The sequence below is a fragment of the Schistocerca serialis genome, chromosome 4 (assembly GCF_023864345.2).
Source record: "Schistocerca serialis cubense isolate TAMUIC-IGC-003099 chromosome 4, iqSchSeri2.2, whole genome shotgun sequence".
NCBI classification, from domain to species: Eukaryota; Metazoa; Arthropoda; class Insecta; order Orthoptera; family Acrididae; genus Schistocerca; species Schistocerca serialis.
The window spans coordinates 429,671,529-429,695,116 of NC_064641.1; positions in this window are offsets into that span (position 1 = coordinate 429,671,529).

Sequence of the window (23,588 nt, forward strand, 5' to 3'; positions counted from 1 at the left end):
TTGAGGAAAGATTTCACTTAACTCTGTATCGCACCATTGCTGATCACTGCACTTGACTTTGCACCGTGTTGACTGAGAATTCATGAAAGCTGGCAGCGAAATGATGTGTTGGGGTGACAGACCATGTAGGTGGTATCACAATGGGACAGTCTTATGATGTTATTGTGTTTTTCTTGCAAGGGCATTTATTTAATTTATTATTAATACTTATTGTATTGTAAAGTAGCTTGTGTATTAGTAGAAGTACTCTATCTTGTTACCCTTTAGATGACTGGGCAACCTCTGTAACTTTACGACATACACATTCCGAAGAGTGAGCAAGCTTTCTTCTGTTACTGTCGTACAGGACTGTCATGGCTGGTTATTTTTCCCAGTGAATCAGGCTCCTTGTTACACCAGATCGATGGCAGTATCCGGATATGCCGAACTCGAAACATGCACCGCACCACGGCCGCAGGCAAGTGGTGGCAGTATTATGCTATAGGAGAGATTTACTTACGCTTTCATGAGACCCGTAGTACCTGTCGAAGGAACCATTACAGATGTGGACGCCGTGAACGTTACTGCCGAGTCCTGAATCCTTTCATGCTTGATATCTTCCCCGACGGCATCTCTCTGCAGGAAGCTGTCCGTAAACAAGGCCAGATACATTCTACAGTGGCACAAATACGTAAGCCTCTATGACCAGTCTCGGTGTCATTAAAATCTATCTAGGTATGTTGCCATATTAACTTACGAGATAGCTGAAATACTGAAATAGACAGACGTTTCGATCAAGTTGCAGCGACTCTCATCAGAGCAAAGACTAATTTGCTAGCGAGTGATGATTCAACGTAAGACTTTTATAATTGTGTAATTAGATCATCATAATCACATTTATTAGAATTTTTTGCACTGGTATATCAGGAGATGGGATGTGGGCCCACCTGTTTGTGATTATTTTTATTTTTAATTTATGGACTTTCGTTAGGCGCCTACACAGCCATTTCATTAGTGGATTGACGGTTGTGACGACACTCATGTAAGGACAACACAACAGCCACTCCCCGAGCGGAGAAAATTCCCACCCTCGCTGGGAATGGAACCCGGGCACCATCGGTTATCAATCTTCTGCACTAACCACGCAGCTACCGAGCTGGACACATTTGTGGGTAGTCGCTGTGAATCAGCCACAGATTTCTACGGGACGTGTTTTCGTGCTGTTAGTAGTGGAGAGATGACGCCAGTTGTGCCCACGCTCTTTGTTTTGTACAGGTCGCGGCTGTTTCTGGCGAGACCGCTGCTCCGCGATCATACGCGGCCGTTGTAACGAGATCGACTCTCTCTCTTATTTCGCGTGTGTGTATTCACGACTGTCAGGCAAGTACTCGTGGTTCTTGACACTCGATAGCCTGCTCGCAATGACGGTGTTCCTCAGCTGCCACCGTTCTGTGATGTTACTCCAACAGAAAATAACGCTCTACTGCGCGGGTGATACCAGGTCTTCCGGTTTCCGCAGTCTAGGTGGCACCATCCTCACATTGCACCTCGTATACAGCTGCGGTATTAAGGGCTTTTACTGTGTTATTGCAACCGCTCGGGAAAACTGGTTTGATGTCTCCTCGATGAAGGACATTGCCTTCTCAATCACTAATGTCCTTGACGTAAAGTAAGGAGTTGCTCTTTTATTTCCTTTTGTATAACAGGCTTCCTACTGAATGGGCCGGTCTTACATATCGACAGCTGCACTGCAATTTTCTTTTGTACAGGAAGCGTACACTGAAAGAAAGACAATGCCAAAATTTTAGCTGTTAAGACACACTGCAAGTATTTTTCAAAACTGTTGCAAGTTACCAGATTCATAGATTGTCAGGGGCTGGAGCACACAGCACATACGCAGCACAGCAACCGCTTACCTTTGATTGACAGCGCACTGTTAAACAGATAACACGGCACAACTTGACCGTAATATGTGAAGCGAATTTCAGTTATGTTGATAGTTTCTCGGACGTAATTGTTAGCAGTTGCTATTCAGTCGAATTTGCAACTAGTTTAATACCCATAATAATAATTAAAAACGGTGATCAAATGCAATTAATTTTCTTTATGTTTTCGATATGTAAGCTTGTTGGTAGCATCTGTCTTTGTGGAATTTCCAGAGTTTCACAGTAGTATGGAATCAAATTAATGTCTCCATGCTTGCAAAGATGAAATATGAAGAACGTGGTAAGTGAAATCACCTACTTGTTCTGAAGATGTAGATTTGTGTTGTTTATTAGTTAATTTCTTGGACATTCATTTGAATGATGTCAACATTTCGTTAGAAGTTGTGGAATTATTGGAAGGAAAAGTAAATAAATGACACTACCTACTCTGTTAACCGTGGTTCTAACTTCGATTTTCTGCTAATTAATGTCCAGAACAAAAATACAGTCCCTTCCTAGCCCAAAGGAAATATAAACTGTAATAACTTTTAGTGGCAACGGAAAGGCTGTTACTTTCTTACGAAGGAAGGAAAAAACGCTTAAAGTTAAGCAGTGTGCTACCCCGGTTTCCTTTCCAAAATCTGAACGTGGATTGTACAAATGGTAAAACGATTTATACGAACTACGAAATACTCACCAAAACTAAACACGCAAAAGTGTGAAAGAAAACCTATTCAAAACATTTAGAACTGGTTGTGAAAGCAGATGCACCATCACTGAAGGAGATTTGCGAGAATGAGGCTTCAGAATTATAAGTGAGGTGAACATGATTGATATCCACGGTCCTTAAAGCTCTTTAAACACATTCAAGAAATTATGCAGAAAAAGAAGTTGCGAAATTCTGAGTGTATTTCAAGTAAACGTATACAAAACATGTCATTCATAGGTATACTACAGAGAAATTTGGAGCTGAACTGAAAACCAAACTTCTTTTTATCCCCTAACATACTCAGAATAAAGCCAGTCAGTCAGGTTTAGTACAATAACTGTGTACAAACCACACTTTATCATCTCGAGCGAAAAAAGGCAGAGTCATTAGCGAAACATTCGTATACAACAATGACAGCTTCAATGAATAACTGTTACTACTGCTTCATATGTATCTTCAGGAACCTCAAAGCAAATTAAGACCAAAAACTGAAAAGAAAGGACTGTTAGTTGCCAAATTCTTTTAATACAAGTAGCAAAATCAGGAAAAATAACAGAATAATTTTCAGTATTACATCCAAAACGTCATCTTACCAGTTCCAGAAAATTGATTGCTTTTGTTCGACACTTCGAACGTAACGTCACGTCTTCAGGAAGACGATGAAAAGACTTTTAATCTAATCGAATTCCACCCAGAACTAACAATGTGATTCAGCCTTTCGAGAAAGAAGTTTTGGCGACAGTGTAAAAGATTTCTCAGAAATCTTCAGCTTGAACATTTCATTTACAGGGAACAGCAACTCATTTAAATTCGTTAAAGGGTTTATTAATGGCTGTGTTAATAATTGCAGTATTTATAGGGTTCAGAACCTCACAGGTTCATTTCCAAGCCTGGCCTACTGAGGCTGCTCTGACAGTGCTGTTCTTAATAATAAACAGTAAATGGGAACACATGGTCTATAAATATTTTCAAGATGTATGGCGCAATCCATACATGTCTTTTACCAAGTCAAAAGTGAGTTTGTATTTGACTTGTTACTAAGTCAGAAGTGAGTTTGACTTTGACTTGGTAACAAGTCAGAAGTGAGTTTGATTTTGACTTGTTACCACATCAGAAGTGAGTTTGACTTTGACATGGTAACAGGCATGTGTAGATTGTGGCATTCATCCTGCAAACATTTATATGGCATCTCTTCCCATACATTGTTTATTATTATTATCAGGCACTGTCAGTGCCGCCTCAGTAGGCCAGGCTTGAAAATGAACCTATGAGGTTCAAACCTAGTCGCCTAATAAATACTGCAACTGTTGACAGAACCATTAGTAAGCCCTTTAAGGAATTTTTCATATAATTGTCGAAAATATAATTTCAGGTTTATCAGCAAAGTAGTATTGTTATACTTCAGTGATTTATGCATTGTCAGTTTGCATCACCCAATTTTACGAATTTTATCCAGCATGCCAGGTACACAGCACAATATGCAAAACAACGGCCATGACCATATCTTACCCCAAATCAAATCGGTCGAACCACAACTAGCAGTTACTGTTAAGTGCCTGAATTCATTAATTTTTGCTTTATCGACTATGCCTCTTGTAAGGAAAATATTTGTTTTCATCCAACAGACATTTCCCAGTTTTGTGATGACTACAGGTAATAAACAAGGAACTGTTTCATTGTTTGTATGATATACAACATCAAAAATTATTAACCAACTTGTGCTGCAGAAATTGTTACAAACTATTTCACGTCAACAAATTAAAGTTCTAACTGATGGAATTCGTCTGTAATGTAACATCATATAACAGGCCTGATTTTCTTTTCTCTGGTAGTTGCTTGTGTAACAATTACATTTGCAGCACTTCAGATGTAGATATGACCTGTATGTTATTCAAAAAATTTGTTGATCCTTTTTGGAATGGTTTAACCCTTGTCCCATTAGGTGATTTTTTGTAACTTTTACTTCTAGGTGTGATCTCTTGGACGTCTATGTTTAAACCAATATTTAAGGTGTAGCTCATACGAAAATGTATGTTATACAACACCTATATTTATATTTATTTAAGTGTTGTTTAAATGTTTCTTGTTGATTTGGTTGCATTAACTGAAGCAAGCATATTCTATACTTTTTATTACACAAATTCACATATTTATGTGCTGTTTTTTAAATAGTAAGGAAGCTGAAAATTACGATACCGATATTTCCAGTATGTTTTTAGCAAGTAAATTTTCACAAAATTAAATTCAGGGTTTTAATTTGCACATAACAATTGTTCTCTGTAATAACAAATAGGAAGTCTGTGAAGTCGACATCCATTACAGCGATCTACGTTTTACTTCACTACCACTCATAAGGCATTTGATTTTGATTAAAACTTTGAGTATGGTATTGGAGAAATAGAGTTCCCCATTGTCATTAAGGTCCTCCCCTAGATGATCATCTTGTTCGCTAGCAGAATTTTGATCACTGGCTATTGCAAAATCGTCGTTTTTTTTCGTGTATTTCTTGATTTATATCACTAACATGTTTCTCCATCCATTGACTAACAATTTCATCAAACTTGGGCTTGTTAAAACTGACACATTCCAGTGTGAACATATTTTCTACTATACTGAAGAAAACAGGTAGTAAGTCAAGAGACACAGTCTAGCAAACACCCAACAAGTATCCCAAACATGTGTGAACAAAAAACAAAGAAGACGATAATGCAACTGTCAGTAAAAGATTAAAGAGGTAGCGAGTAAAGGAGGGCAGAGAGCGTATAGAAGCATTATGTCGGAAATGACGAAAAATAGTATCCTAAGAGAAGCCAATCAGCGACCCAAAATCACTCTTGTTGAAAAAAGAATGATTTTAGACTACGGAGGCGCCGTTCGCATGGTAAGCATGACCCTGTTTCACCAAAAAAGTCTGCCTAAATGGGACTTCACTCCCTCATTTATAGAAAGATCTAATCTTTCCAGGCCAACCATTTCCAATTTCAGAATGAAGGCTATTAAGCACCATAGACAGTTTTTCCCATGAAATACGTGTTTTTACAACTCACTAAATGACTCTGGCGGCTTCTTGGCTCCATTAAATACATGTATCAACCACTCTGTCCGTATCATCCTGGCTTCTAACATCAGAATGCTTGTAGTTTTATGACCCTCCCACTGTTTACACAGAAGCTCAGATTACAGCAGTCTCTCTTAACTGGCTTCCTCCACCCAGTTTCCGCCAATCTGCCTCCTTCATGATGGACTGTTGCCTGACCCAGGTAAAATGTTTTGTGAACCGGCACCCTCATGGTCCGACCCCAACATAATTTCATAGGAATCGTCCCAGCATTTTCTTTTGGCTATTTGGGGGAATCATGAGAACGTATAAGTAGATGACTGGCTGAGGATTTGAACTATCATTCTCATGAATATCAGTCCATTGCGCTAACCACGCAGTCCGTTAAATGGAACGCAGCAAAAACAAACAACATCTAGTAATCGAGGTTCCAGTCCCAATGGTACCTATACCAAGCCTTTAGAATGCAAATCTAAACAACGAAAATTTACCAATCACAATGAATAAAATACAGCATTTTGTGAGCAGCATTTTGTTAGCAACAAACGTTTAAATATAATCCATTGATAGCGGTAGATACCATGAGAAATATTTGGCACTTTTCAGTTAGAAAATAATTAGGTTCCTGGACGTGGAGTTAAAGATTCCTGTGTGGATTGCGAAAGCAATATATTCAAACAGTTTTGATTTTGGCGGTGACTATCGAACGACATTTCGACAAACACGATAGCCACAGTGAGCGCGAAAAATAAAATTACTTTAATATCAAGTCGCAAGTACAGGTACACTTAGTACCCTTTCCAGGTATCTTAACAACTTCTTCATTTGCTGCGCGAGCTCTGGTTTTCGCAGTTATCAATATGTTACGTTAATATATGTTCAGTAAGACTAAGGACTGTCGAACTGAGCCCAGTCTGTGACCACCGACCAAGTGATTCTCTTAGTCTCTCTGGCAAAGGATTTAGTAGAAATACATAGACAAAGAGCAGCTGGCCCATGAGCCAGTGGAGAGATGTCTGTGGAGAGACAGTGGTGTCAGAGACGATTCCTGCTGCTGGAGTTTGCGGGCTTTCAAATAACTACGCACCCTCCGACTCAGAGTTGCAATATTAAACGTTTTGGTTGGCTTCGTTGTCTATGGGCTGGGATTCGTAGTTGCCGCATTGCAGGCCAAATACTGCTGTGTCTACAGTATACGATAAGAGTACACACATGAATCGAATGGTCAAAGGTTTCTGTCACTAGGCAATTGCGAATTATGAAAGTAACATGAAAATTTATAAATGAAAGATTGAAATTAAATAAAATCTGCAGGTACTATCTTAACGACTTTAAATGATGAGCACGGTAGTAGAAGTACTTTTGAGAATGCGGTATATTCCTGCAAAATACTTATTGGTGTCGATGGTCCATCAAATAAATAAAATATGAGCTGAATAACAATGAAGCAACAGATTCCTACTGCAAGTAATTAGTTATGAACAGCAACATAGCTCGCGATATTCACTTCAAAACGCACACTACGACTTCACTGTAGAAACCTCGGAATCTCAGAAGTCCACACACCGCAGTATTTCTATCTCTCGCGACCACCCACAATCCGCTCCACACACTCCAAGTTCCTCTCGCGACGCCGCCGCGCCCCGGACCCCCGCGTCCTGTGCCGTACAGTGCAGAACTGCCGCACTGCCAGAGCTGCCTCGTGTCCTCTCCGGAAACGATGCTCCCATCCAGTCTCCTCATTCACGAGCGCTGTGACTGGCTACAGCGCTCGCGCCATGTCTTCAAAACAACACACCCACACACATATTTAAGCACATACGAAATACTGGATTGATATTTAAATACTTGAAATTAAATAAAAATTCCTACGTGGTCGCTGCCGAGCTGTTTCTTCAGGACATAGAATATTTTCAGGGCGCAGCGACTAGCCCGTTACCTCACAAGTTGTTGGGTGGTACATGCTTCTTACCACGTTGAGATTATCCGAGAGAACGAAAATTAGCTTTGGATTATTTTTGTCATCATATATCTACTCTCACTTTTAATTACTGGCCTTATAGGCCGGAAAATGACTCATGAAATTGCTAATTAAAATATTTTCTTGAGATAGTGTTCTTCAAAGCCCATGTGGCCTTCAATCAACTTGTCATTTTTAATATTATATTGTTCATCCATTACATAAACACTTACATCGCTGTATCTTATGATGGAAAGTCCTCGGTGTGCAATGTATCGTAAATTAGTGTTCCAAGAAACTGATTGGAGTCTACAATGAAACGAACACCCTTAGCTGCTTATAGGCGTTGACATACGTCAACGGGGAAAGATGAAAATGTGTGCCCCGACCGAGACTCGAACTCGTGATCTCCTACTGTCATGGCAGACGCTCTATCCATCTGAGCCACCGAGGACACAGAGGATAGCGCCACTGCAGTGAATTATCTGTGGCACGCCTCCCGCGAAACCCACATTCTCAATGTATTGTCCCGCACTACATTCGTAGTGCCCCCGCCCATTATACTCATTACTCGCGGCACGCTGCCGATTCCCGTAAGAGTTCGGGCTGTGCATTCGCACAGAAGAAGAAGGTGGCCAAGTGGCCGGTGAGCCTTAACTATATATATGCTAAGACGGTATGTCCAAAAGAACACATACCATATCAACGCCAGTAAGCAGCTAAGGGTGTTCATTTCATTGTGATTTCATTCTAATGAGCTGCATGGTCACCGATGGTATCTGTTCTTTCGGACATGTCCGAAAGAACAGATACCATCCTAGTATATATATGATTGGAGTTTCCTGCCATGTTCCTCCGAGTGAAACCATAAGCTATCACTCCGGTCACTTCACGAGCATGTGTGTCGTAAGTGTTTATGAATTTGTGGTAGACTCGTAACTTCCTGGAGGGAAAGTTCTTGGCAAATTAGTAGTTTTGCGCACCACTTGGTGGCTGTGGAGCACGAAGTTCATTGTAAAGTAAAACTGGATCAAAGCGGAACGTGTCTAATTCGGAAATCTTCGCAAACCGTACAAGTATTTCACTCGCGATGCATTCAGTATACTTGTATATGCTAATTTTTTGTGTAAAGTGAAACATGCATAACACGGAAACGGAATGCAAATTTTAATACTTAATTAATAATTCACGGTATAATGCATAAAAGAGCTTAAAAGTGCTACTGTATTAGGTCATATCATAGTTATTCACGACTCTACGAGGACGCTACTTTTAACACAAAGACTGTACAGTCTGACACTGCCGTTAAGCGGGACAAAACCAGGAAAATAGGTTAGGGGTGGACATTAAACCGTGCCGCTCTGTGCAACAGCGGACAAGCTACCCGCAGGCGGTGCATCTCGATGCAGTGAGCCGCACTTATCCGTCGCCGGTCGACACACAGAGCCGAATTCCCGCTCACTGCAGCCTGTCTTCGGCTCTCAGAGCCGAACTCCCGCCCACTGCGGCTGTCACGTGGCACATAAAAAGAGCTCGTGTCTATTGGTGTGTTGTTTCTAGAACCATTCAGTAGCAAAATGTTTCATGTAGAGAAAGTAGTTGTTGCTGTTGCTTCATTTGTTATAAAGAAACGCAAAATACAAATAGGAAGTACTGGTGCCACCAAGTAACTAGTTCTCGCTTAAGCTTAGGAGTTCTTTTATTGCTTTCACGGGACACTCTGAACAGATCCTAGTAATTTTTTCAATTTTGATTGTATATCATTAACTTCATTCGGGGAACTGTGTACAGTACTGAAACCATTCTTTCACTTGGTGGACACCAACATGAGGAAGCCTATAACAGTGGAAGGGAGGGTGGCTGTGATTCTCAAGTGGGTACAAAACAAGCTTCTTTGTTGTAAAAGCATGGAACATGTTATTAAAAGTTTAACAAGTTGATCATTCGTCTGGTGCAATTCATTTGAGTTGACGCCACTTGGGCGACTTGCGTGTCGATGGGGATAAGATGATGACGATGAGGACAACACAGCATCCAGTCGCTGAGAAATGAAATCTCCGACCCAGGCGGGAATCGAAACGGGGCCCTTTGCATGACACTCCGTCGCGCTAACCACTTTTTTCTTTTTTTATTATCAGATTGACTTGGTATTTTCATGAAAATCAGACAACCATAGTCAAATCATCATTTAATATCAGCTGCGATAAGAAAATCAACAAATTAGTTCAAGTACAAACAATTATTAAATTCTGAACAGGAAGACTAACCCATTATCTCACCATTCTTGTTAATTTTTTTATACACATGAGGAAGAGAAAAACTAACAAAACAAAGCTACAAGGGAGGGGACTCAAGCTCCGGGAAGAAACAGGGATCACAGGGGAGTTTAACCACCTTGACGGTTAAACACAAGAAAAAGCATATTCGCAAAAAGCGTTCGGTATCGTGGCAACAGCTGCCATTTCCAATTCGCAGTTTTCAGATAATGGTGACAAACGCGGGTATTTGGGTCATTCCCACCTTAAACGATATAGTGAACATAGCAACCCAATAGCCAGACAATCGTGTTCGTTTTGTCTGAGGAAAAAAGGATATGTCCGGATGCAGGAGAATGTCGTCTAGGAAAGCGGTTTCAGGCCCTCGAGTAAGGAAAGCTTATGGACGGCGGACTCAGAGCCAATGATACCGTCCGCAAGCAACAAGCCTGTGAAGTAAGGTGTCAGTTTGATGACATTTCTAACAGTGATCAGTCGGACGAAGGCCAATACGGAAAAGACGATCACAAGTAGGTATCAGACGGTGAATGACCTTACACCACGTTTAAACAATCGCGATCGGCAATATAGGAAGACTCAGATGAGACCAGACCGTTTTCAAAGAAGTTCAACAGAAGAAAAGGAACATGGTGCACCCCAACGGGGTGGTAGCATGTTGGTATTAATATTCGTCATAGAAAGTGTATCAGCACCTAGGATCCCGATAACTATAAAGTATTCACGAATGTGCCGCAATTTAGGATTAATCCGTCCGACATCAACAGCAGCGGTCAGACAGACCGGCCGGAGGCAGGAAAGTAAACGAGAGGTAACTGAATGCGGAGCCCGCGTACAGGTTAAAACATTGCGGCGGGCAAATAAGATGGATGTCTTCATTTTGATATCGGTAAGACCCAATCCTCCAAGTTTTAGGGGTTGTCCACTACTGCATACCGGACACGAAAGATATCGCGGCGCCACGGGAATCACCCAGACAGCTGTTTCAGTCTGCACGCCATCATCGCGGGAGGAGGGAAGACCTGCGCCACGCAATAAACTTTAATAAAGCCATAGGTTTGCCGGCCGGGGTGGCCGAGCGGTTTTAGGCACTACAGTCTGGAACCGCGCGACCGCTATGGTCGCAGGTTCGAATCCTGCCTCGGGCATGGATGTGTGTGATGTCCTTAGGATAGTTAGGTTTAAGTAGTTCTAAGTTCTAGGGAACTGATGACCTCAGATGTTGGAAATGGAAATGAGCGTTTGGCGTCATTGGCCGGGAGGCCCCTCGCGGGGCAGGTCCGGCCGCCATATCGCAGGTCTTATTACAGTCGGCGCCACATTGGGCGACCTGCACGCCGGATGGGGATGAAATGAGGATGAACACAACACAACACCCAGTCCCTGAGCGGAGAAAATCTCCGACCCAGCCGGGAATCGAACCCGGGCCCAGAGGACGGCAATCCGTCACGCTGACCACTCAGCTACTGGGGCGGACACCTCAGATGTTAAGTCCCATAGTGCTCAGAGCCATTTGAACCATTTTGAAGACATAGGTTTCTAAAACCGGTACCTTGTGAAGGAGCCTAAGGGAACGGCGTTCATGTTCAAGGATCGCCCCGTGAACACGACTCGTAACCTCAAACCAAATTAGTGTCGCCATTTTGATCTGACTGCGATCCACTAAGATCCCTAAGGTCATATGGCGACTGACGGCCGTCGCCCAAGGAATCACGACATGATTGAAGCCTCTCAACGGTAGGAACTTGCATTTACGATCATTAAAGCGAGCACCAGCAAGACGACATAATAAAATTTAATGTCATGGAAGTTTTTTAGAATTTTACGTCAAATGAAGTACTGTATGTATTAATGAAACTAGAATAGCTTTCAGAAGGCTCAGAATTCAGACTCATTTTCGATTTCTGGAGTGGGCTGAGAGGAAAGTTGTGTGTAAGTTCTGATTACCATGACGTAGGATGATTTTGGGGGAGTTGGGCGACTTATTTCAAAGGCATTTGAGGAAAACTGCAACTGGGGAAACATCACATTGGTGTACCATATGTGCTGCAAAATTTGTAGAACCTGGCTGATACATAGTCGTAAAAGTCTGTAGCTTATATTTAGAACTCACTTGAATTATTTAACATTTTGCCTGAAGCTTGCCGTGCTCTGGAATAGTTGCCAAGTCTTTTACCAAAGACAACAAAAACAGTTTATCCTCATCAGACAATGTCGTCTTGTTCTCTTCTCTACTCTTCAATACTTCGGTGCAAAACATTACACAATTTGTCTGTGTCTAATTTTGGATCTGGCTTTCTAATTCTTCTTGTTTTTGAAGGGATGTGTTCTCCTTCACTAATACTAGCTCGAAATTCATCGCTACCCTCTCCAGATACGTCGACTTTAATTGTGTCATCTTCTTCACATAAGTTAGCGAATGTTCTGGAAATAATTATGTATGCGACAGCATTAAAAAAGAAAGCAATCTGAATACGTTCAATTATACAGGGTAGGATGATACACGAGTAGCATGTATTCTGTTCACTTACATTTTGTGTTGAATAACAAGTGGCAAAAATATAGGTCAGAATACATTTATTTACTTTTGTCAGTTGCTACAGAACCACCTGACCTCTCAGAATCTTTTAATATCCGTCACGCATGATAACTTCAGATTCTTCCACTTCTTTTCCATATCATTCCCTAAAAATATGATATTTGTCATAAGTATATTTATGTAAAACTATTCTTCTTACAGGTACTGATGCGCCTGGTGCATCCCATACTCATTTCCATTACTTTTTCCGAATTGGAATTTCAACCTTGTCTGGAATAATACAAGATATTGGATCACAGAAGACAAATGACTATACCGAACAAGGAAATGAGAAAAGCATAGCTAACGGTTTTTTCAAAGTAGCGGGTTTCTCGAACTTCGTTGGTGCAATAGATGGAAAGCATATGAGGATTATTCACCCACAAGACAGTCTCTCAGTTTTATAATTACAAGCATTATTTTTCAGTCGTACTTATAGCTGTTTGCGATCATAATTATTGCCTCGCTGCTGTTGACAATGAAGGGTACGGAAAAAGTTCTGATTCTTCTCTCTTAATGAACTCAACTTTCGGAAACAAAATTATAAATAAAACATTTGATTTACCTAGCCCACGCCCATTGCCATGGACCACAAAGCCAGATATTCCATTTGTGTTTGTTTGCAGATGAAGTATTCGGTTTGTCCATGAACGTTTTGCGTCCTTTTGCTGGTAGATGTCTATGAAAACCAGAGTCTTTAAACTACGCTCTGTCTAGAGCAAGACGCCTTATTAAATATACATTTGGAATATTGTCGAATAAGTGGCGAATTTTTCACCGATCATTGACAGTCTCCCTCTAGTTTGCAGAAGACTTTATAAAATGTTGCGTTGTGCTTCACAATTTTGTCCGCACCAGAGATGGAATAAAATTAGAAGATAGTTTGCAGTGTGATGGTTTTAAAGGTACAGAATGTGGCTCAGTAACTAACTACAGATCGATTGCAGTGAAATGTATTCGCAATAATTTTGCAGACTACTTCGACAACAGTACTGGAGAACGGGAATGGCAGAATTCTCGAATATAAGCGTTATGTAAACCTTGAGGAAGGTAACTGTGACGTGTTGTCGCTTGTCACAAAACAAACTGCAATACAGTATACCAATTTCCTATGTTCGTACAGAAAATACCTAATTACAGACTAATAAAAATATTTACACTTACTTTCCTATGATTTGCTTCTGCAGTGGCGGCAAGGTGTTAGAATCCTTGTTATACATTCTACAGATCTCATTCCAAGCTTCGGCTTTTTGTACTTTGTTCGAATAATCAGGTGCGGAACAGTCCCACAGCACTGGCCAACGTTGCACTTCCGCAATGAAACTCTCTACGTCGACCACACTCACTGTTTTCTTTATGGTTTTAGACACCCACACAGGCCTTTACTAGTTATGTACACTGGTCAACAGACAGAAACAATAGAGTCGCTGCCGGCCGAAGTGGCCGTGCGGTTAAAGGCGCTGCAGTCTGGAACCGCAAGACCGCTACGGTCGCAGGTTCGAATCCTGGCTCGGGCATGGATGTTTGTGATGTCCTTAGGTTAGTTAGGTTTAACTAGTTCTTAGTTCTAGGGGACTAATGACCTCAGCAGTTGAGTCCCATAGTGCTCAGAGCCATTTGAACCAATAGAGTCGCTGAGCCAACAATATGCGCCGAAACTGCGCGCGGGCGGTGACGAGCGGCTCGCTGCATGCGGTGTAAAAGCTCCCATAAGGCTCTGTGTAAAGCGAATTGCAGGCGATTCGCTTGACAAGCTACAACGCGGCTCAGTGAGCCGAAGTCCAAGCTCTAACTCTCTTGTGTGAAAGGAAGCATATGGTCCAGTGTAACGCGAACCGCTTCAGCTGGATGCACGGTCTCCCGTGTGAAAGGGGCCTTAGTGAGCGCTCTGTTTGTCGGAGTTCCTCGGTCTCCATTATTACTGAAGAGCGCGGAAGCACGCTGGAATATTATTGTACAACTACGGACACTATGCTGCAATTTTCGCAGTGAAAGAGGAGGGCGTTATTCCGTTAATCAATGTTTTACGGGGGCAATATCAGGCATTCCGAAGAGATGCACTACGTGCATCGTTTTCTGGCAGTTGCAGTTGACTAGTAGCACTGTAAGTAATAACGTGATATTGAACAAAAATCATGTGTACTTCATTAAGGAAATCGAGGAGACCGGGAAAGACAAATTCTGTGTGCGCGAAATAGTGTTGCGTTTCAATTAAGATAAAACACAATTTTTTTTATAAACGAGGATAAGATATAGGATTAATGGATGAAAGGGAACGGGCAAATGAAAATAAAAACGAGATATTGTGGGAACGGTTCGTACGAGTGTGGACAAAAAAACTTATCTTTTTCTGGGCCCATGATACAGAGTGAGAACCTCCAAGTTGCGGACATGTCCGAAAGTACATATACTATCTTCATATAGTTAAGGATAACCGGCCATTGACCTTCTTCCGTGCGGATGCACACGCATTGCCCGAACTCTTACGGGACTCGGTAAGATTGTCTGCCGCGAGTAATGAGTGTAATGGGCAGGGCACTACAAATGTAGTGTGTGGACATTAAGTTCGGAATGTGGGTCTCACGGTGAGAGTGAAAGGGATAAAATCTTGCAGTCGCATTATCCTCTGAAACCTCGGTGGCTCAGATGGATAGACCGTCTGCCATGTAGGCACGAGATCCCAGGTTTGAGTCCCGGTCGGGGCACACATTTTCAACTGTCCCCGTTGATATGTATCAACGACTGTCGGCAGCTTAGGGTCTCGATTTCATTATCATTTCATTATAGAGAGCTGCATGGTCACCGGTTCGGACATGTCCGAAAGAACAGATACAATCTTCATACAGATACGCCTTTGAATGATGTCCACCCCAAATCCTGTATAATGTGCGTGACACCCTCCCCACTATTTCTCGACAATACAAAACGTGCTGCCCTTCTTTCAACTTTCTCGATGTACTCCGTTTCTCTTATCTGGTGAGGACCCCACACTGCGATGGAGTACTCCAAAAGAGGACGGACATCCGTAGTGTAGGTAGTTTCTTTAGAACATCTGTTTTTTCTAAGTGTTCTGCCAGTAAAACGCATTCCTGGGTTCGTCTTGCCCACAACATTTTCTACATTTTCTTCCCAGCCGGCCGGGGTGGCCAAGCGGTTCTACGCGCTACAGTCTGGAGCTGTGCGATCGAATCCTGCCTTGGGCATGGATGTGTGTGATGTCCATAGGTTAGTTAGCTTTAAGTAGTTCTAAGTTCTAGAAGTTAAGTCCCATAGTGCTCAGAGCCATTTGAAGCATTTTTTTTCCTTCCCAATCTAATTTGTTTGTAATTTCATTTTCTAGGTATTTAGTTGAATTTTGGGCCTTTAGATTTGACTGATTTATCGTGTACACGATATTTAACGGAATCCTTTTAGCACTCACGTGGATGACACTTCCCATTGTTTAGGGCCAACTGCCAATTTTTGCACAATGCCGATATCTTTTCTAAATAGTGTTGCAATTTGTTTTGATGTTTTGGTAACTTTACTAGAAAATAAACGAAAACATCATCTGCAAACAACCCAAGCTGGCTGCTCAGATTGTCTCTTATACAGTTTATATAGATAAGGAGCAACAGAACGCCTATAACACTACCTTGGGGAACGCCAGATATCTCTTCTGTTTTACTCGATAACTTCCCTTCAGTTACTTCGAACTGTGACCTCTCTGACAGGAAATCACGATTCCAGTCGCTGAACTGAGACGATCTTCCATAAGCACGCAACTTGATTACAAGCCGCTTGTGTGGTACTGTGACAAAAGTCTTCTGGAAACTTATAAATACGGAATCAATTAGAAATCCTTCGTCGATACCACTCAACACTTTGTGTGAATAAAGAGCCATTGTAGTTGTGTTTCACAAGAACGATGTTTTCTAAATTCGTCCTAACTGTGTGTCAATAGGCCGTTCTCTCCGAGGTAATTCCTAATGTTCGCACACAATATATGTTCCAAAATCCCTTTGCATAAAGACGTTAACGATACGGCCCTGTAATTTAGTGGAATACTCCTATAACCTTCCTTGAATGTCGGTGTGCCTTGTGCAACTTTCCAGTCCTTTGGTACGGGCCTTTCGCCAAGAGAGGAATTGTATATGATTGTTTAAGTATAGAGCTATTACATCAGCATACTCTGAAAGTAATCTAATTGGTGTACAGTCTGGACCGGAAGATTTGCTTTTACTCAGCGATTTAAGTTGCTTCTCTACCCGGAGGATATCTACCAAGTTGCTCATGCTGGTAGCTGTTCCTGCTTAGAATTTTGCAACATTTACTTCGTCGTCTTTGGTGAAGCAATTTCAGAAGGCTATGTTTAGTAACTGTGCTTTGGTAGCACCTTCATCGCTAGTACTTCCATTGCTATCTCGCAGAGAGGGCATTGATTGTGTCTTGCCGCTAGCATACTTTATATGCGACTAGAATCTTTATGGATTTTCTATAAGGCTTCCAAACAAAATTTTCGTTGTGGAAACTATTAGAGCATCTCACATTGAAGTCCGCAATAAATTTCGAGATTCTGTGAACGATCGAAAATCTTGGGGATTTGCGTTACTTTACATTTGGCATGCTGTTTTCGTTGTTCCTGCAGTAGTGTTATGATCTGTTTTGTTTACCATGGGTAATCAGCTCCGTCGTTTGTTAATTTATTTGGTATAAATTTCTCAATTGCTGTCGATACAAGTCATGGAGGGAGTGCGTACCTCGGATCGGTTGATACATTTGACTTCTGTCCGACCTCCCTGACATCATTCTTCTGAATGGCAAAGTTCAAAATAATGGAAGAGCTGCTCGTTGTCTTCATCAAGAACGTCATCCACAACGTCCGAGTCCATCGCATTCTCTTTTCGCCAGAGTTACGCAGCGGCTTCCAGGAAGGAGTACCTTCTCCGTCAGCAAGCGTGAGTGTGGTACTCCAAGCAGATGCCGCGCAGCATAACGGTGAAGAGAGCAGTCAGTGAGTACAGGAACGATTGCACGTGCAGTGGAAGTTGCTCCCAGCACCGCCTGGTGTCTTGCGCGTGCATCGTCCACCTCGGCAGCTGCGCTGTCAGCGAGGCGGAGTGATGAGCGAAGGGGTCTGGGTGTGATTTCCAGTGAGGTCGGAGACTTTCTCGTCTCTGGGACTGGGTGTTGGTTTGTCTTTACCTTCGCATTGTCATAACTGACATTACGAACTATTGAGATGGCTGAATGGGCGCTGCCCGAATCCATATAAATCGAAAAAAAGATCTACATCCATACCACCTCCAAAGGATACTGTTTAACTGTAAACAACAGTGTTTGTGAAAACTGATAGTTTCCTTCTTGTTTCTTTGGTTATTAACGACTGTAATTGTAAAACAAGCTATGTGTTCTCTCACGCCTCATATTTCACTTGTAAAAGTGGTCGCGTTGCCAACACGTTTTCATATCATCGTAGCACAGAAGCGGTACGCTTCCTCTTACGGCTTCATGTTCAAAATATCATATACAGTCCCCTCCACAAGTCCTAGAAGTTTGTAACGGGAATTTTAAAGTATCCCGTATATAGGGTGAACATTAATAAAACCGGCAGGCTGCAGGGACGTATTCCAGACTGGACATGGAGGAGAAGAGGTGTTACGAACATGTGTCTGGAAACGAACGGGGTGCGTACCACGACAACAAATCGCCGCGGAACGCAGTACAGAGCTGCATCGCATCCATGTCACAACAGATGTTCAACGTGGCCTCCATGGGATGCAATACAGGCGTTCACACGTAGCATCATGGGTTGCTGCACTCCTTCCCACGTTCCGTTAAAAAAACCTTCGGCCAAATTCTTTCCGTAGATGCTCACGTTACGATGCGCTACTCACACAGCCTACAACACACAAGGAACACACGACACGTGGTCAGAGGATCTGTCATTCGTCAGCGTCAGCTATCATGGCAACGACGAATTTCCGGACACATGTTGGTAGGACCTTTCCTCCCAGATTTCCATTCAGGAATCCGTCCATGCAGATTTTATTAATGTTCACCCTGTAAACAGGAACTTCCAGAACCATTCGTCCAAATTAATACAGGAGGCAGAGAACATCTAGACAAGTATATGTCGATAAGAAACATATGATCTTTGTAGTCAGCTTGTATTGTTAGAGAACAATTTGTTATTAGTGCTGACGTGAGCCGTTGTATCGGTGTCACTGACCAGCAGTCTGTACTAACATTCAAATCAGCTGTGTCTACGAACGGTTGGTTCTGAGGTCTGCTTGGAAACTCATTCAGTCGCAAGCATCACGGGTTTGTGAAATCAAAGATGACTTCTTTGTAAACGCAACGATACAGTCGTAATCATAACCGCCATATGTCAACAATGCTAGACTTGGAGCAGAACGTATGCTGAAATGGCTGGCATGTATCTGGCATAGACTGGACGGATACCACAACACGAAACATTCGGACGTCTGTATCGCCTTGTATGTGAAACAGCCACTTTCCATGCAAGAGTGCATTATACAGGTCGGAATCGAACACTGCGAACTCCCAAAGACGAGATTCTGTGAAATGGCTGACTGGAGCATACATTCTTCCATTTCTCTTTAACGGATAGAAATATCGCATCTTCGTGAAACATTTGTTGCCAGATCTGGTGGAGGATGTACGTCTGAATATTAGATTTACATCCAGCACGACGGAATTGCTGCGAGGAATCATCTGAGAGCCACCTTCGGGAGTCGACGGATCGGCCGAGGTGGCCCTGTAGCCTAGCCACGAATGTCACCTTATCTCAAGTGTCGGAATTTCTTCCTCTAGGGGCACATGAAACAGTTGGTGTATGGAATCGTTGTGGAAACAGAAGAAGATCTCGTCGCTAGTAATGCTGTCACTGCGGGTACCATTGCGGACATATCAGCAATGTTCGAATGGACACGACACTCAGTGATCGGGCAATGTACTGCATGTATGGTGGCACATTCGGGCAGTTCCTGTGGATGCCACACTGTAATTAGCATGCTAAACTACCTTTGTATAAACCGCCCACAGCATCAGAAATTTTCGTCACGGATCATATGTACCGTAGCTAAATATATTTGTTGTGGTATTCTCTACTTCCAGGGTTAATTTGAACGAATAGTTTCGGAACACCCTGTATGTGTTGTCAAGGCACGATAGGCCGGATTTCGACTGCAGTGTGTTATTTACCTCATGACCTCGCAGCCGAAATACTAATTGGTGCACCACACGTGGAAAGCAAGCTGCACCACCACTGCATAAGCATCCCCTGTAATCTTCAATCTTGAGAGTCTGTGAGGTCACACCGTGCACAGCCTTAGCCCACCTTTGGGTGGCATCTGAATCTATGCAGTACGCATACAACTTGGATCTCCCTAGAAACTCCATAATTTGCGAGCCATCCGCCTCGTCTTTCATCATGATTACACCGTTCTTGCTCTGAGGAGTTACGCCATGAGGATTATTAACCGCCTAACCATTCACGTAAAATTCCTCAGATCGATCGCAGCCTTTTACCCAGTAGATGAAACTCTCTGTATCCATGTAAACTAACTGGGATCAGTGAAGTTTGGGTTTGCGGACTCATAGTAGAATCGGTACATGTGGAGATTAATCGGTACATGTGGAGGTGCAGAATACACATACCGACACAGACAAGCATCGTGAACTCCACTGAAACCTTAGCCATCTCTACAGGATCTAGTACTTCAATGAAGATTGTAGCCAATTTAAAATTTGGCTTGGTGGTGTATTCTCTTGCACCATCAAAACCACCCCAATGGTAAAAATAAATTAATTTCGCGGCGCTTGCCCACATTCTTAATGGTTTCGGCAAAAATAGAATTATTCAGTGATTTATAAAGAAATAACCTTTTCAGTGTCACATGTCGCGATAATCCTGTTTTCAGTATTAACATCAATGTCCTCCTTCTCACACTAAACAGAGGCATTGATACAGGTTGTAATATTATTGGACTTCGGATGCTCTGTATATAAAATATTTGTCATAAAAGAGAAGAACAGCCATCGAGCTGTAGTTGGTAAGATGTTTCCCATCACAGCGAAAATGTTAGGAAAAGAAATATTTTTGTAATGTGCGTCCACACAAAGACGCGAGTCCAGCATTAACTGCTTCAAATAAACACTATGACCCGCCGAGCGCAGATACGCAATCAACTGCCGCAGTGCTCGATCCTAATAAGATACGAAACATATGAATCATAAAAATATTGACTTTTGTTATAAATAGTTCTAGAGACTTGGTTACCTTTTTCTGTTTAGATACTGACGTGTTACGAAATGCAGTGTAGCATCGCCACAAGTTTTATATAATATTTTTGTAGCAGTAATGTAAATTTATTTAACTAACGCTTCGATAAACAGTGCGACGCTACGAAATATTCACGTGCACGCAAGGACAATTAATTTTGAGAAAATATTGGACATACAAGAAAGGACATTGTCGTAGCACGGAATGTGTGTAGGAAGTGCAAAACGTAAGTTTTGTATTCCATGCTGATTTGTTCATGCTTAGTGGTATGGATTATTTCAGAATATACTGATGTGTTATAATGAATCCCTTTTTTTATTCTTTTCTTTGAGCAACCTCAGTGTTTTTTCGTTGTATGCAGACTATGTTACAGGGAAGCTCTTTACAGCGGTATCTTGGTTATTTTCGGGAGGCTACTAACATATTCAATCCCAGATTTGATAACCATTACCATAACCCACTTTCCTTCATCCATTTCCCTTTCAGCATTCAGTTAGGTCCCTTAGGCAAAATCGGTTAAGAAATTACCGAGAGTGCAAGATCTAGTATAATTACTATCGTCATACCACATTACATATAATACTAGAAGGTGTCTGTAGTACAGAATATGTATCTGCTTGTTCCCCAGCATTGTCATCAGATTGGGAACGGAACCATTTCGGGGGGCTAGGTGGTTCAGACACAGTGGCAAGTCGCTGTGTGCGTCATAAAAAGACATATCCATCACCAGCAGCCACAGTCACATCTTGAATCACTTTTTCCAGTCTGGTGATTCGCTCTTTTGACATCCACCGAAAACCTTCTATCGGCAGAGATTGTTGCATACCGCACCCGTAAAGATTGTTAACGTCCACATGTACCTCAGTCATATGGTCTTTACTCCTCCTCATACATTCACGAGTTATTCACCTTGGTGTACCTACGTATCCAATACTCCCCTGAAAACAGGGCATTCAAAGAAAAGCAAAATCTGGATTATAGACTAGATGTTAAAGCGCAAGGGCTGACAGTGGCTATACATAGAGCAATGGAGGTATCGATACCTGTCAGGATAGATCATTTAAATGGAGTATCTTGCGTCTGGGCCGAGACGCCACAGAAATTAAGATGTGTAACAAGAACCAGGAGCTATATCAGAGTAGCCTGACTCATTGAGGAAGAGTTACGGAAAACAAAATTGAACAATAGATGCATAACGTGGAGGCAAACTTAGACGCCGATCCCTGGAGTATCCCGTAAAAATAGGCTCCAAGAAAATACGATCACCAACTGCCTTCGCCACGCTCAAAAGGAATGCCGGGACGATAGCAAAAAGTTGCAAATATCAGCTGCCCTGCTAATCGGCACACTACTTTCTGATGACGAACAAGAGTCGAGACAGAAGATCAGCTTAAGTTACAAAATATGTTATGGGAAGAATAGAAGAAATAAATGTGTTTATCCCTTGGTACAATAAGAAATTGGGTAATTTTAAGACTGAAAAAGAAAAACTCTCCGGGACTGTGTGGGATCTCTGTCGAAGTATAAGCCCCATACGACCATTTCTACATGTACATTGATGCTACGCAAGCCACTGTACGGTGTGTGGCGGAGGGTACCATGTGTCACTACTTGTCATTTTCTTTCCTGTTCCACTCACAAATAGAGGAAAAAATGACTGTCGGCATGCCTCCTTATGAGCCCTTCCACAAGCAGTATAATGAGTGTCTCTTGTAAGGAGAGGTCTCTATTCCATGGAAGAATGCTGACGTGATTAAAGGGCGAGATATGGAGCCAATGATAGGCAAATCCGGCAGATCAATTTGTCTTTTCAATTTTCTCAGCAAGATATTTGAAAAAGTATTGTGCGAGACATTAGAAGACCATTGACTCCTATAAGGGATGATCCCTTACCAGCACAGGTTTATAAGAGGCAGGTCAACTGAAGACGCAATAAATAAAGTAATTTCGCTAGCGACAGGTACTCATTCCCTGTAGGCTTTACCGATGATGATCGATAATGTTGACGCTTTCGATAACCAATGAGGGCCTCTTTTCTTTGGTCGCCTTAGGGAATTGGAGTGCCCAGAAGCTCTGCACAACAATAACAATTAGCTGTCCACAGGGATCAGTGTGTGGTCCAGAGTTTGGAATGTAGCACTAGAGCCCATATATATTAAGTTACATGACAGCGGGAACAGAAGCTGACTGGTAGCATCTGCAGAAGTCACGCTGTTTGTTGCAAGTGGTGACTCCTGAATAATTATGGAAGACGAGTGTAATGATGCGCTCCACGAACTTCAGGGCTGGTGTCGAAGTGTTAAATTGTCACTATCATCTTACAAAACAATGTACCCCCTGCTGAAAGGGAACCTAGCAATAAGCCTTAAAGTAAATTGAAATGATGGAACGATTATGAGGAGTACAGTAACGAGATATATATGAGTATTTCTAGACGAACTTCATACGTTTCCACATCATATAGAGGAAGAAGGCAGGAAAGATACAAACGTCATGAATAAAATTACAACCATTGCAAATAGTCGATTTCGACGCCCAATATACACTCCTGGAAATGGAAAGAAGAACACATTGACACCGGTGTGTCAGACCCACCATACTTGCTCCGGACACTGCGAGAGGGCTGTACAAGTAATGATCACACGCACGGCACAGCGGACACACCAGGAACCGCGGTGTTGGCCGTCGAATGGCGCTAGCTGCGCAGCATTTGTGCACCGCCGCCGTCAGTGTCAGCCAGTTTGCCGTGGCATACGGAGCTCCATCGCAGTCTTTAACACTGGTAGCATGCCGCGACAGCGTGGACGTGAACCGTGTGT